The sequence below is a fragment of the Sminthopsis crassicaudata genome, chromosome 5 (genome assembly GCF_048593235.1).
Source record: "Sminthopsis crassicaudata isolate SCR6 chromosome 5, ASM4859323v1, whole genome shotgun sequence".
NCBI classification, from domain to species: Eukaryota; Metazoa; Chordata; class Mammalia; order Dasyuromorphia; family Dasyuridae; genus Sminthopsis; species Sminthopsis crassicaudata.
In genome coordinates, this window is record NC_133621.1 from 32,968,579 (window position 1) to 32,984,189 (window position 15,611).

General features: G+C 35.2%; 1 protein-coding gene across 1 annotated transcript in view; it reads left to right on the plus strand.

Annotated features, from left to right (window-relative positions):
- TBC1D5 (TBC1 domain family member 5) overlaps positions 1-15,611 on the plus strand; it is a 578,427-nt gene that overhangs the window by 84,232 nt on the left and 478,584 nt on the right. Inside the window, exon 4 of the mRNA XM_074269720.1 lies at positions 10,893-11,059. The gene's annotated coding sequence lies outside the window, so the exon portion shown is untranslated. The remainder of the gene's footprint in view (positions 1-10,892; positions 11,060-15,611) is intronic.

Sequence of the window (15,611 nt, forward strand, 5' to 3'; positions counted from 1 at the left end):
ATTAATTCCTTTCTCTCCTCCTCTGCTCCCCAATATTTAACTTAGTGGCACCACTTCCCTCAAGCAGCCCTTTAGAATTCCTCCCTCTTAGAGTTCTCCCTTTCTTATACCTTTCTTCTACTCTTTCTTTATTCCCTACTATTTAGCCTGCCTCTTCCCTTTTTCATTTTTCCCCTCCACTTTTCAGTGAAGTGAGAGGAGTTTCTCTGTAAACTAAATATGTCTAATATTTTCTCTTTGAGCCAATTTTGATGAGAGTAAGATTCACACAGTGTTCATCCCCCTCCCTTCTTTCCCTGAGATACAATAGGTTTCCTTTCCTCTTTGTGATATATAATTTCCCTCTTATACCCCCACTTTTCTCTTTTTCTGGTACAATCTCCTTTCCACCTCTAGTTCCTTTTTTATATTTTAACATTAAAATCAAATTATACATGCATTCTCTATATATGCTCATAACAGAAATACTGTTCTCAAGAATACTTTTTGCTTTTTTATGCTTCTCTTTTTTTCTATGTATTTGGAGGTCAAATTTTTTGTTTTGCTTTGGTTTTTTCATTAGAAATCAATGGAATTCACCTATTTCACTGAATGCCCATCTTCTTCCCTGGAAGAAAATGCTCAGTTTACTGGGGTAGTTTATTCTTGGCTGCATTCCAAGTTTCTTTGCCTTTTGGAATATCAGATTCCAGGCCCCTTGATCCTTTAATGTGGAAGCTGCTAGATCCTGAGTAATCCTTATTGTGACTCCTTGGTATTTGAATTGTTTTTTTTTTTTTCTTTTTTTCTGGCTGCTTATAACTTTTTTTTTCCCTTGGCATTATAGTTCTGAACGTTAGCCACAATATTGGAGTTTTAATTTTGGGGTCTCTTTCAGGAGATGTTTGGTGAATTCTTTCAATGGCTATTTTACCTTTTGATTCTGATCTGGGCAGTTCTCTTCGATGATTTCCTGAAAAATAATGTCTAGGCTCTTTTTTTTCATCATGATTTTCAAGGAGTCCAATAATCCTTAGATTATCTCTCCTAGATCTATTCTCCAGGTTTGTTGTTTTCCCAAGTAGGTATTTAACATTTTTTTCTATTTTTTCATTTTTTTGGTTTTGCTTGACTGATTCTTGATGTCTCAAATCATTGTTCAGTTCTGATTTTTTTTTCTTCATTTACTTTTTTTTTTTTAACTTCTTTTTCTGTTTGTCCTACTTAGTAGTTTTGTTCTATGGAATTTTTTTACATTTCACAATTTTTTTTTAAGAAGTATATTTTCTTTTTCCAATTAACAATTTCCTCAGAGTTCTTTACTTTTTCCAATTCACAAATTTTGTTTTCTGGGAGTTCTTTACCTTTTCCATTTCAGGGAGTTGTTTTCTTTTTGTACTTTATCAAATCTTTCTTTTAATGAGTTATATGCCTTTTCCAAATCCTATTGCAGAGTTTTCCTTTCCTTTCCCCATTTTTCTTCTAGCTCTCTTTTAAAATCCTTTTTAATTTCTTCTAGGAGAGCCTTGTATGGTGGAGACCAGGTTATATCACCCTTTGAGGCTTCATCTGGAGAAAATATGCTTTTAGTCTCCTCAGGGTTTGAAATCTTTTCTTCTTTCATATAGAAGCTGTCTATATTTAGAGCTCACTTTGCCTTTTTACTCATTTTTTTAAAAAAAGTTGGGCTCTCCTTTTAGGACAAGGCCGTTCTAAGCTTCCTCTACAGACCAGGAAGTAACATTAGCTGGGCTGGGATCATGCTGAGTCACTCCCGGTGTTGGGTGGGTGTGACCAGGTCCCATTGAGACTCTGGTGCTTTGGGCTTCACTATTGATCTTTTGTGTTTGTGGTAGATGTTTTATAACTTCTCTTCTGATCTATTGGCTTGCAACCAGGGCAGGGTAACCAACACTGTGGTAGAGTCCTTCCATACATTCTCTGCTCCAGAGAGATCACACCCCACTCCCAGTCTGCCCTGCTTTAAAATTCCCCCCCCCCTTTTTTTTTTTATGATCCCTTTCCATCCAAGAAAGTTTATGTGATCTCAGGAATATAGGTATATTAAAAAGGTATACATCAAATATTTATTGATAATAAATTATAATTTCATTCAGTTACAAGGCTCCATATGAGGTCACAAGCCACAATTTAGGAAACTGGGCTTTATAGTAGAATTCTCTTATTTTCTGATGAGGAGGCACATAGAATTCTTATAACAAACTTGTGAAGTCAACAGAATAATCAGTAGTGACCACTTTGTTACATGAGGAAACTGAATTCAGGCAAGTTAAATTATTTATCTAAGGTTACATTGCCAGTAAATGATTGTGCCAATTGTTTCCTAGTCCAAAGGAGTCCAGTGCTTCTACTCTTTACCTAAGAACCTAATGAGAGTTTTGAAGATTATTGCAATGGGAGATGTTCCAAGTTTTAAATAGTTTTAGAGCACAATTTCTTTGTTTCTTATGTTCCAAAATGTAGGCAGCCCCTAACTTTAAAAGTTTGAAAATCTGTTTGTACCTTACAACATAAGCATTATGACAATTATGATTTGTCCAAATCATTTTACCTCTCAGAAGATCAATTCTTTCTATAAAATGATTATGATACTTCAGAGCTTCAAATTTCTTTTCCATGACCTGATGGTAATACTTATTTCATATCTCTCCTTGCAAAATCATGAGCAATAAACTATTTACTATGAAAATGTCCCCTACTATATTTGGTGGTTAATTTCCCAAATGTGTTACAACCTAGATAATTTTAGACAATTTCTGTGACAAAGAATTTATCTCCAGGTAACTTAACTAGGTTGGTCTTTGGATGTGGATATACAGTCTGTTGCTTGCTCCCATTCCTAGCATTTCCTGTTTGCTCAGTCTTACTTATAGATTGCTATCATAATATTAAAAAAACCCAGTAACGTGTGCATACCCTCGTAATGGAGATTGTGGTAAAAATCTATGTGATGTGTTTTACTCTCTATGCTTCTTTGGCTTCTTAAGTTTTTTGCAATGTTCTGTCAGTACCCATGTAGGATGACCAAGCTTACTGTTGTGCTGATCCATCGCACATGTCCTACCTCCTGAAAATGAATTGGTTGTAGGCTTCTAAGATAGCCCTCTAATGTATTTAGTGCTATAGAGTTAGAATTGAGTGGCTGGTTGTCCCGTTTCCTGTAAAATGCAGTTATGTATTTTTTGTGTGCTTTATCATTGACTCTCTTTTAGCTGTCACAGTCATATCAGGCTGTTGTCTCTGTCATTACTTCTACAGTCTATAGCTGCATTTGCTCCTTCACCATTTCTATCCTTCATTTACTTTTCTCTCCTTTTTTCCTTAGGTCACTTCTTCCAAACTTAGTGACTTTTGTGTGAAAGGTTTGACCTTTTTTGAAAGGCAGCATCATCCTGGGATCCCAGTCTTGTAAATTCATTATCTTTGCATTATTCTTGACTCCTTGCTTTCCCTCAACAATATGTAGCTAATCAGTTGACAGATCTACCTTCACAGCCCTCATAAATCTCATTTTTCTTTTAAACCATACAGGAACAGCATATTGTGGATCCATGTTCTCATATACCACAGGATCCTCTGTCTCATTAAGTGTTGGATCATTTCCTTTATTGTATAGTACTTATTCACAGATGTCTGAACTTATTTACTAGATATGGAGGCCATATTTCCTTTTGTTGTTAGTCTATTTTCCTCATTCAAAGGAAAGTCTGGGGGAGAAGGGAAGAGGCTTCAGACTGTGCTGAAGGTCCATTTGTGCCTGAAACTTGGAAAGGAAGGCTCCATGCCCAAAAACTGAAATGCCTCCATTTGGAGTGTTAAGATGCTGAAGATCTCTGGGTGAGATGAGGCACTGGACACATAGGCCATTTCTTGGGCTAGACTGCAGAGCTTTCCAGTGAGACTGCGGCTCTAGGGCTGGCCTTCTTGTTGGGATGCCAGTGAACCTGTGCTCAAAAGGCTGTTCCACAGAGGACGCACCCGTGGCAGGCCCTCCCTTGGAGGCAGCAAGGCATTCTGAAGGCCTCTTGGAAGAGCTATGGAGTCGGTCCTGTGGCATGGGGCATCTGACACTGCACCACCCCCTTGGCATGCCTGCCCCAAAGAAGGCTCTGGGCTCTGCATGGGAAACCGAAGTAGGGTGGCATGTACTAGTGCCTGGTCTCTTGGTGCTCGGCTCAGTGCAGAACTTTCCATGCCCACTTGGTTTGGTCATCCCCAGGCAGACGCCCCCATCCCTTGACCCCAGCATGGTGACCTTCGCTATCCTCTTTCAGCAGGAAGAATCTGAAACAACCAACTGGTCAATGTTTGGACTTGGCAGGCCCCAGCAGACTTATACTCCTTGGGAACTGTGGCCCAGACTTCCAGTCTGGTGCCAGGGTCTCCAGGGAGGGGACCCTAGGCTGTGTTGTGTTCTCACACCTGCTAGGAGTGCAGGAGATGGAAGAGGGGTGCTGGGCTCAGTTGGGGGGCTTTGGTACCTTCTTCTGGATTCTGGGTGCTCCGGAGCATGGATATGACTGAAATGGTTTTATTTGGGATGGGTGAGGGGACACAGGGATCAGAGAGAGTGTCTGGACCTCTGTCATGTACTTCAGGATGCTATCAGAATCCCCATTTACCCAATGTGTACTCCTCTCTGAACTTGTCGGAGCTGGGAACATCTACTAGTCACAATGAAGGCAAGAGGGACTTGAGTTCAAATGCTGTGTGATCCTGAGCAAATTACTTAATTATGGCTCAGTTTTCTCTTCTGCATGATTATTTTAAAATAATAAATCATTAATTAAGTGGCTATTTATGCTAGGCACTGTGCCAAGCCCAGTAATCACCTTGAAAGATAGTCCCTGACCTCAGGGAATTTCCATTTCAGGGAGAGGAGAAGGCATCCAAGGCAGCTAAGACCCAAAGCTCCTGCCTGAGGAGGGCAGTCAGAAGCTGGGCTAGACACCAAGGCCGTTCTGCGGGGCACTCCCATGCCCAAGATGCTGTGCAGCTGCTGCCCAGATCTTTGATCTCATCTGATAAGGAACATCCCAGGGTACGAAACTCACTCCCTTATTGCAGGGAGTTTCTGGGGACCCTGAGAGGTTACATGGCTAGTTAAAACAGGGCTATTGAACCTAGTTTTGCTGACATTGGAAGAGATCCTCTCTCTATTCACCATGCCACAATGCCTTGCACTTTTACATAAAAGAAAAAGAACTCTTTCTTCTTCACTCTTGCCCTCTTACTTCCTTCTGTTAGTGATAATTATCTCTGTATTTATTTTATTAGTCTTCTCTTCAATCCCAACTCTGCCCAAATATAAACCCTTTAAGACCAAGGACCTGTAATTAATTTTACTTTTTACTCCTTGGGACCTAACACTAGGGTATCCTGGATATAGTGGACAAGCTAATCATTGTTTTTGAGGTGGATTGAATTTGTAATTTACCTTGGAAACTTCTCAGGTGTAATGAAATGTTAACAAGAAAGTACTTAAAAATTTTGTGTTTACATACTGTTATTTTATATATAGATTGTTAAATGATCATGATGTACAAATAAGGTGGGGTTGATATTCATTTTGGAAATGTGTTCTTCTGCTAGTGTCTTAAAATCTCGTGGAAAACGAATGTTCTGTTGGCCTGAAGGATTTTATTTTCTTCTTCTAAAAGTTAGTTATTTATTTACTCCCTCTTATCTGGTAAGATTTAACCCTTTCTTTTAGACTTACTGCGTATTTGATATTTATGCAGTGTTTAAGACTCTTTGTAGAGCATATTCCCGATTCATTCTTGAAGGATGACTGACTTTCCAAATTCACACAGGTAATCCATAGCAGGGTCATGGTTCACACAGACTTACTATATGTGAATACTGTGCAAACATTAGGAAGATTTATTTTTATGCTCTTAACTATGTTTTTTGTTTAATTTTCTTAAAATTGGGAAGTTTGATTTATATTTTAGTTCTTCAGTCACTTTTTAATAGAAAGGTCAACTGGGAACTCTGGGCTACAGGTTCAGCTCTGCAGTTAGCTGTGCATACTTGGAGCAGGTACCCAGCCTAGCCATGGTGCCTTATTTAAACAGGATTTTGTCCAGGGACTTGAAGGAGACTTTTTTTTTTTTTCTTTAATTAAAGCTTTTTACTTTCAAAACGTGCTTGGACAATTTTTGAACGTTAACCCTTGCAAAACCTTTCCTTCACCCTCTCCCCTAGAAGTCAAGTAGTCCAATATATGTTAAATATGGTAAAAATATATGTTAAACCCAATATATGCATACATATTCATACAATTATCTTGCTGCACAAGAAAAATCAAACCAAAAAAGGTTCTTTTTTAATAAGAAAGAAAACAAAATGCAAGCAAACAACAATAAAAAGAGTGAAAATGCTGTGTTGTGATCCACACCCAGTCCCACAGTCCTTTCTTAGTGTGTAGATGTCTCTCATCATCACAAGATCATTGGAAATGGCCTGAATCTTTTTACTGTTGAAGAGTGCCACATCCATCAGAATTGATCATCATATAATGTTACTGTGTACAACAATCTTCTGGTTCTGCTCACTTCACTCAGCATCAGTTCCTGTAAGTCTCTCCAGGCCTCTCTGAAATCGTCCTGCTGATTGTTTCTTACAGAACAATAATATTCCATAACATTCATTTGCCATAATTTATTCAGCCATTCTCCAATTATGGGCATCCACTCAGTTTCCTATTTTTAGCCACTCTAAAGAGGGCTGCCACAAACATTTTTACACATGTGGGTCCCTCCCCCTTCTTTAAAATCTCTTTGGGATACAGGCCCAGTAGAAACACTGCTAGATCAAAGGGTATGCCCTTTGGGCATAGTTTCAGATTGCTTTGCAGAATGGTTGGATCAGTTCACAACTCTACCAACAATGTATTAATATCCCAGTTTTCCCACATTCCCTCCACATTTGTTATTATCTTTTCCTGTCATCTTAGCCAATCTGAGAGCTGTGTTGTGGTACCTCAGAGTTGTTTTAGTTTGCATTTCAAATCATCAGTGATGATTTGAATAATCAGTAGTGATTTAAAGCACCTTTTTATATAACTAGAAGTAGTTTTAATTTCTTCATCTGAAAATTATCTATTCATATCCTTTGACCATTTATCAATTGGAGAATGGTTTGATTTCTTATAAATTTGAGTCAGTTCTCTATATATTTTCGAAATGAGGCCTTTATCAGAACCTTTGAACATAAAAATGTTTTCCTGGTTTATTACTTCCCTGCTAACCTTGTCTGTATTAGTTTTGTTTGTACAAAAACTTTTTAACTTAATGTAATCAAGATTATATCTATTTTGTGAATGAACTCCATCTCTCCTTTTCTTTTTTTTTTTTTTTTAGGCAATTGGGGGTTAAATGACTTGCCCACAGTCACACAGCTAGGAAGTGTTAAGTGTCTGAGACCAGATTTGAACTCAGGTCCTCCTGACTTCAAGGCTGGTGCTCTATCCATCTCTCCTTTTGCCACAAATTTGAAGAAGACCTTTTTAAAGGTTTTTTCCATCTCTAAATATTTTGGATTCACTAATAATATCTAGTTATAGAATTTAAGAGATTCATGTCATAAGATGTAAAGCTGGATTTCATTAAAGTGAGAGGAATGAAATCACCAGGAGTTATTTTTATCAACAGTAGAATGGACAAGAATTTATAGGGAAATTAGTTTGTTGTTTTTGGTTTTTTTCCTATGATTTGATATCCTTCTTATTCAAAGTTTAAAAAAAAAAAATTTAAATATTTAGAAGGGAAATTAAGTGTGTGAACTTCAAATAATTATGTGAATTTAAAATTTTTCTTATGTCGAACACAAAAATTTGAATATTTATGAATTGTTTTTCTAGAAGATAATTCTTTTATAAATTTTGATTGTGTTGTTTGAGGCATAGGTAGGCCTGTTGACTTTTCTAAGTTCTGTGCTGTACTCCTGTTATGTATTACATTGCTGACTTTGGTGATTGTAATAGAACTGTAAATTTCTATTAGTTTCCAGATGGAACTTTAATCTGGCTTCTGATTGACTCTGGTGTTCTTGTAGAGTCTCTAAGCATCTGTTTTGGAAGTACATTTGATATTATTCAAAATTTGTACCAAATTAAACCATCCTTGGGTTATAATTCAGTTTTTCTTTACTGAGAAATGTATTATCAACAATTTATTCAACAAAACAGTACTGTATTCAATCAATTATTTATCAATTGATCACTTAGATTTCTGATTGAATTACACATATAAAAAAATCCACTTAAGAAAATGGATAAGATGCAGATAGAATTTTATATTTAAAAATAGAATATTAAATTTTAATATTTTGATTTTTGTATGATTAATAAAATCAGTTTTTATTATTAAGACTTTTAATTTTGTCACTTGGGTTTCTACTAGTATTAAAGGTTTTTGAAAATTTTTCTTTGTCTCATGAACCATAGAAATAAATTGTATAAAAGAACAATATACTAACCTAAATTTGCTATATTTCCATTTGCGTCTTAAAAGTTAAGTAATCTACTTTTGAAAGAATTGATTTTTTTATTTGGGGCTGAAAATTTTCCCTGGCTTAAGCAAACATTAAGTGAAAAATAGGGAAACGATTTAAATAAATGTTCACATTTTTTCACATAAGTTGTGAGCTAACTAGTATTCTGCTTTTATAAGCCAAAGTCCAACTGAGGCAGCATGGAGCTTTGAAAAACAAGATGACTTCAGCAAATTAATTCAGCAAATTACTACCACACATGTCCACAAAAGAGATTTGTATGGTTTCGTGGTTAGGCCCAAGTTGATAAATGATAAATGATAAATTTTGCTTTCAAAATGAAACTTAGGCTTCTTTAGATATCTTGCTATGCTTATACTGTTTGTCAGGGTGTGTTAGGTCTTTGTCCAAAAAACAGTATTTCTGTAACAGAATTCATTCCATTCTGAATCTTCTGTTTTTTTCTGTTTTCTTTCTCTTACCTATTATTACAAAATCTTCTCTCGATTATTTTGTCATTTCACTGGTTGTATCCCTAATGAAATTACCAAAGACATGCTACTCTTATTTTACTTACATTTATTGGAACTGCAAGGCTCTAACCTGGTAGCATGTTAAAAGCCTGGGGAATGGTAAGAACATTCTCTTTTTAGCCTTTCAAAGACTCAAGGAGAACAAACCTGTTCAAAATATAGGGCCACTGGTAAGTAGTGAGGAGTCAGATGAGATAAGGCTGAACAGATAATGCATAATCACTTTCAGATTCTGAGAAAAGAAACTGATTTTATGAGAAAGAAAATAAACAAGTTCAGGGTGAACTAGTAGAAGAAAAGAACAGAACCATTCTTCTGATTCTGAAAAACAATATAAGGAATGTGATGACTATTGATATAATGTACGTTGAGGAAGGTATTTATAGATACACATCTTTAGTTTATTCTATGCTTTGTTTCTAATTTAGTCTATAATTTTCTTTCTCTATTTTGATTTTTTCTGATTTAGGTGTCAGCACCATATTTGCGTCATAAATGGAATTTGGCAAGATTCTTTTGCCTATTTTTTCCAAATAGTGTATATGTTATTGGAATTCATTGTTCTTTAAATGTTTAATAGAATTACTTATAAACCCATCTGACCCTGTAGAATTTTTCTTAGGGAGTTCATTAATGGCTTGTTCAATTTCTTTTTCCAAAATGGCATTATTTAAGTATTTTATTTATTCTTCTGTTAATCTGAGCAATTTATATTTCTGTAAATATTCATCCTTTTCATTGGATTGTCAGATTTTTTTTGGCATACAGTTGGACAAAATAATTCTTAATTATTGATTTAATTTCCTCTTCATTGATGATTCACTGAATCATCTGAAGTTTACCTTTTTCATTTTGATTTGGTTTTCTTTTTTTTCTTTTTCTAATCAAGTTAACCAAAAGTTGTTTTTTTCATAAAACCAACTCTTAGTTTTATTGATTAATTTAATATTTTTTTATTTTCAATTTTTAAAATCTCCTTTGATTTTCATAATTTTTAAATTTGGTATTGAATTGGGATTTTTGAAAATTTATTCTTTTTCTGGTTTTTTAGTTACATTGATCTTGTCTTTCTCTATTTTATTCATGTAAACATTTAGAGATATGAAATTTCCTCTAAGAGCTGCTTTGACTGTATCCCATAAGTTTTGCTATGTTATCTTATTCATGTAGTTCTCTTGGATGAAATTATTGATTGTTTCTATGATTTGTTATTTGACCTCATTTTTTAGAATTAAATTATTTGATTTTCAGTTGATTTTTAGTCTATCTTTCCCTGGCACCTTTTTGAATGTAATTTTTATTCCATCGTGATCTAAAAATGATGCATTTACTATTTCTGCCTTTCAGAGTTTCATAGTTTAAGACCTAATACACATTTTTTTTGTATAGGTCCCATGTACTGCTTATATAAAAATATGTTCTTTTTTATTCTCATTCTTCTTTCTTCCAGAGGTCTATTATATTTAAGTTTTCTAAGATTCTTTTAACTAATTTCTTTCTTGTTTATTTAGGATCTTCCTTTATTTGGATCTTCCACTATACTTGTTTATTGGTAACTGCTAGAAAGTCAGATTTTTTTCTTTTTTTTTTTTTTTTTCAAATTTTTTTTATTGATTTTATAATTATAAAAATTTTTGACAGTATATATGCATGAGTAATTTTTTAAAATAACATTATCACTTGTGTTCATTTTTCCAAATTTTCCCCTCCCTCCTTCTCCCTCCTCTAGATGACAGGCCATCCCTAGATACAATATATATGTGTAAATCCCATTTTCTTGTTGCACGTTAAGTATTAGCTTCCGAAGGTATAAGTAACCTGGGTAGAAAGATAGTAGTGCTAACAGTTTACATTCAATTCCAGTGTTCCTTCTCTGGGTGTAGCTGTTTCTGTCCATCATTGATCAGCTGGAAGTGAATTGGATCTTCTTTATGTTGAAGATATCCACTTCCATCAGAATACATCTTCTTACAACATTGAAGTGTACAGAGATCTTCTGGTTCTGTTCATTTCACTCAGCATCAATTCATGTAAGTCTCTCCAAGCCTTTCTGAATTCATCCTGCTGGTCATTTCTTACAGAGCAATAATATTCCATAACCTTCATATACCATAATTTACCCAACCATTCTCCAATTGATGGACATCCATTCATATTCCAGTTTCTACCCATTATGAAAAGAGCTGCCACAAACATTTTGGCACATACAAGTTCCTTTCCCCTCTTTAGTATTTCTTTGGGATATAAGCCCAATAGTATCACTGCTGGATCAAAGGGTATGCACATTTTGATAACTTTTTGGGCATAGTTCCAAATTGCTCTCCAGAATGGCTGGATTCTTTCACAACTTCACCAACAATATATTAGTGTCCCGTTTTCCCACATCCCCTCCAACATTCATCATTTTTTGTTCCTGTCATCTTAGCCAATCTGACAGGTGTGTTGTGGTATCTCAGAGTTGTCTTAATTTGCATTTCTCTGATCAGTAGTGATTTGGAACACTTTCATATGAGTGGATATAGTTTCAATTTCATCATCTAAGAATTGTCTGATCATATCCTTTGACCATTTATCAATTGGAGAATGGTTTGATTTCTTATAAATTAGGGTCAGTACTCTATATATTTTGGAAATGAGACCTTTATCAGAACCTTTAACTGTAAAAATATTTTCCCAATTTGTTACTTCCCTTCTAATCTTGTTTGCATTAGTTTTGTTTGTTCAGAAACTTTTTAGTTTGATGTAATCAAAATCTTCTATTTTGTGATCAATAATGATCTCTAGTTCTCCTCTGGTCATAAATTCCTTCCTCCTTCACAGGTCTGAGAGGTAGACTATCCTGGTCCTCTAATCTAGTTATGATCTCATTCTTTATGCCTAAATCATAGATCCATTTTGATGTTATCTTGGTATATGGTGTTAAGTGTGGATCCATATCTAATTTCTGCCATAATAATTTCCAGTTTTCCCAACAGTTTTCTTTCAAATAATGATTTTTTATCCCAAATGTTGGTATCTTTGGGTTTGTCAAACACTAGATTGCTATAGATGCACCCTTTTTTATCCTTTGTACCTAATCTCTTCCACTTATCGACTGGTCTGTTTCTTAGCCAATACCAAATGGTTTTGGTGACTGCTGCTATATAATATAGCTTTAGATCAGGTACACCTAGACCACCCTCATCTGACTTTTTTTTTTTCATTAGTTCCCTTGAAATTCTCGACCTTTTATTCTTCCATATGAATTTTGTGTTATTTTTTTCTAGGTCATTAAAATAGTTTCTTGGGAGTCTGGTTGATATAGCACTAAATAAATAGATTAGTTTGGGGAGTATTGTCATCTTTATTATATTCGCTCGGCCTATCCAAGAGCACTGAATTTCTTTCCAATTATTTAAATCTGACTTTATTTTTGTGGCAAGTGTTTTGTAATTTTGTTCATATAATTCCTGACTTTTCTTTGGTAGATGGATTCCCAGATATTTTATACTCTCAACATTTGTTTGGAATGGAATTTCTCTTTGTATCTCTTGCTGTTGTATTTTGTTGGTGATATATAAAAATGCTGAGGATTTATGTGGATTTATTTTGTATCCAGCTACTTTGCTTAAGTTGTGAATTATTTCTAATAACTGTTTATTAGAATCTCTGGGGTTTTCTAAGTATCATCTGCAAAGACTGACAGTTTGATTTCCTCATTACCTACTCTTATTCCTTTAATCTCTTTCTCGACTCTTATTGCCGAGGCTACCATTTCTAATACAATATTGAATAGTAATGGTGATAGTTGGCAACCTTGTTTCACTCCTGATCTTACTGGGAAAGGTTCCAGTTTATCTCGATTACATATTATGCTTACTGACTGTCTTAAATATATGCTCCTGATTATTCTAAGGAATTGTCCATTTATTCCTATACTCTCAAGTGTTTTTAATAGGAATGGATGTTGTATTTTATCAAATGCTTTTTCTGCATCTATTGAGATGATCATATGGTTTTTATTTATTTGATTATTAATATGGTCAATTATATTAATAGTTTTCCTAATATTAAACCAGCCCTGCATTCCTGGTATAAATCCTACTTGGTCATAATGTATTATCCTCGGGGGATGACTTTCTGAAGTCTTTTTGCTAATATCTTATTTAAGATTTTAGCATCAATATCCATTAAGGAAATTGGTCTATAGTTTTCTTTCTCAGTTTTCGATCTACCTGGTTTAGGTATCAGTATCTTGTCTGTGTCATAAAAGGAGTTTGGTAGGACTCCATCCCCTATTTTTTCAAATAGTTTATATAACATTGGGGCTAATTGTTCTTTAAATGTTTGGTGGAATTCACATGTAAATCTATCTGGTCCTGGCGATTTTTTCCTGGGGAGTTGATTAATAGATTGTTCTATTTCTTTTTCTGAAATGGGACTATTTAAGCATTTTATCTCCTCCTCTGTTAATCTAGGAAGCCTATCTTTTTGGAGGAAGTCATCCATTTCAATTAAGTTATCAAATTTATTGGCATAAAGTTAGGCAAAGTAACTCATTATTTCTCTAATTTCCTCTTCATTGGTGGAAAGATCCCCCTTTTCATTTGTAAGACTAACAATGTGATTTTCCTCTTTCCTTTTTCTGATCAGATTTACCAAAGTTTTATCTGTTTTATTGGCTTTTTCATAAAACCAATTCTGGGTTTTATTTATTAATTCAATTATTTTTTTACTTTCAATATTTTTAATTTCTCCCTTTAATTTTAGTATTTCAAGTTTGGTTTTTGGTTGGGAGTTTTTAATTTGGTCTTTTTCTAACTTTTTAAGTTGCAGGCCCAATTCATTAATCTTCTCTTTCCTTATTTTGTTCAAATAAGCCTCTAAAGATATAAAATTTCCCCTTATTACTGCTCTAGCTGCATCCCACAAATTTTGATATGATGTCTCATCATTGTCATTATCTTCGATGAAATTATTAATTGTTTCTATAATTTGGTGTTTCACCCAGTCATTCTTTAGGATGATATTCAGTTTCCAATTACTTTTTAGTCTATTTACCCCTAACTTCTTATTGAATGTAGTTTTTCTTTCATTGTGATCTGTGAAGAAGGCATTTATTATTTCTGCCTTCCTGCATTTAATTTTGAGATCTTTATGTCCTAATATATGGTCAATTTTTGTATAAGTTCCATGAACTGCTGAGAAGAAAGTATATTCCTTTCTATCACCATTCAGTTTTCTCCAAAGGTCTATCATACCTAGTTTTTCTAATGTTCTATTTACTTTTTAAATTTCTTTGTTGTTTGTTTTGTGGTTTGATTTGTCTAAATCTGAGAGTGCAAGGTTGAGATCTCCCACTATTATAGTTTTACTGTCTATTTCTTCTTGCAACTTTCTTAACTTTTCCTTTAGAAAGTTAGATGCTATACCATTTGATGCATATATGTTTAGTATTGATATGGCTGCATTTTTTATGCTACCTTTTAGCAGGATATAATTTCCTTCCTTATCTCTTTTAATTAGATCAATTTCTGCTTTTGCTTGATCTGAGATAAGGGTGGCAACCCCTGCTTTTTTGGCTTTACCTGAAGCATAATAGATGTAAGGGGCCTTTAAATGGGTGCCACAGCGCATCGGGAGATTGAGGCCCGGAAGTAATTTCTGTGGATATTAGGACTGCCCTTGGGCGGGATCCTGGCCATATTGAGATAGCTTCGTAATGGGTGACTCTCTCGCTGATTGGCTGTGTGTGTGACCTCACAGGCCCTATGTAAGCCCACTGCAGGCAGCAAGCGCTCTCTTTAACCTGGCGCTCTCCACCCTGGCTCCCTAGCCTGGGTGGCCAAGCCAAGATGGATAGCCAAAAGAGGTAAGAGTTTTGGTAGTGAACACATGGGTCTTCTGACCAGGTGTTCACTCGGGAACCAACAAGTCAGGGCATCAGTTAGGGCATTATGTGAGTAGGTATAATAAAGGCTTTTAAGATTACACATGGTTGTTCTTGAGTGCGCTACCGGTTATTAAGCTAGTAATTGTAACTGCCAGGAGAGCACGTTACAAATAGATTCTGCTCCAACCTTTTACCTTTACTCTGTATGTATCTCCCTGCTTTAAGTGTGTTTCCTGTAAACAACATATTGTAGGGTTCTGACTTTTGATCCAGTCTGCTATCCGCCTCCATTTAATGGGAGAGTTTATCCCATTCACATTTACAGTTAAAATGACTAATTCTATATTTCCTGCCATCATATTATCCCCAGATTATGCTTTTTTTCCCTTGACCCCCCCTGAACCCCTTCCCCAATATTTAATTTATAGACTCCACTTGTGACGTGCAGCCCTCCCTTTTTAGTATCCCTTCCCCCTCCTTTTAAGTCCCTTACCCTTTCTTGTACCCTTCCCTTATTCCCCTTTTCCTTTTCCCTTTTCCTCTCCCCCCTTTTAATGAGGTGAGAGAGAATTCTCTGAAAAACAAATATGTCAATTATTTACTCTTTGAGCCTACTCTGATGAGAGTAAGATTCACACAATGATTCTCCCCCTCTCTAAATTCCCTCAGATGTGGTAGATTTTCTATGCCTCTTCCTGGGATGTAGTTTC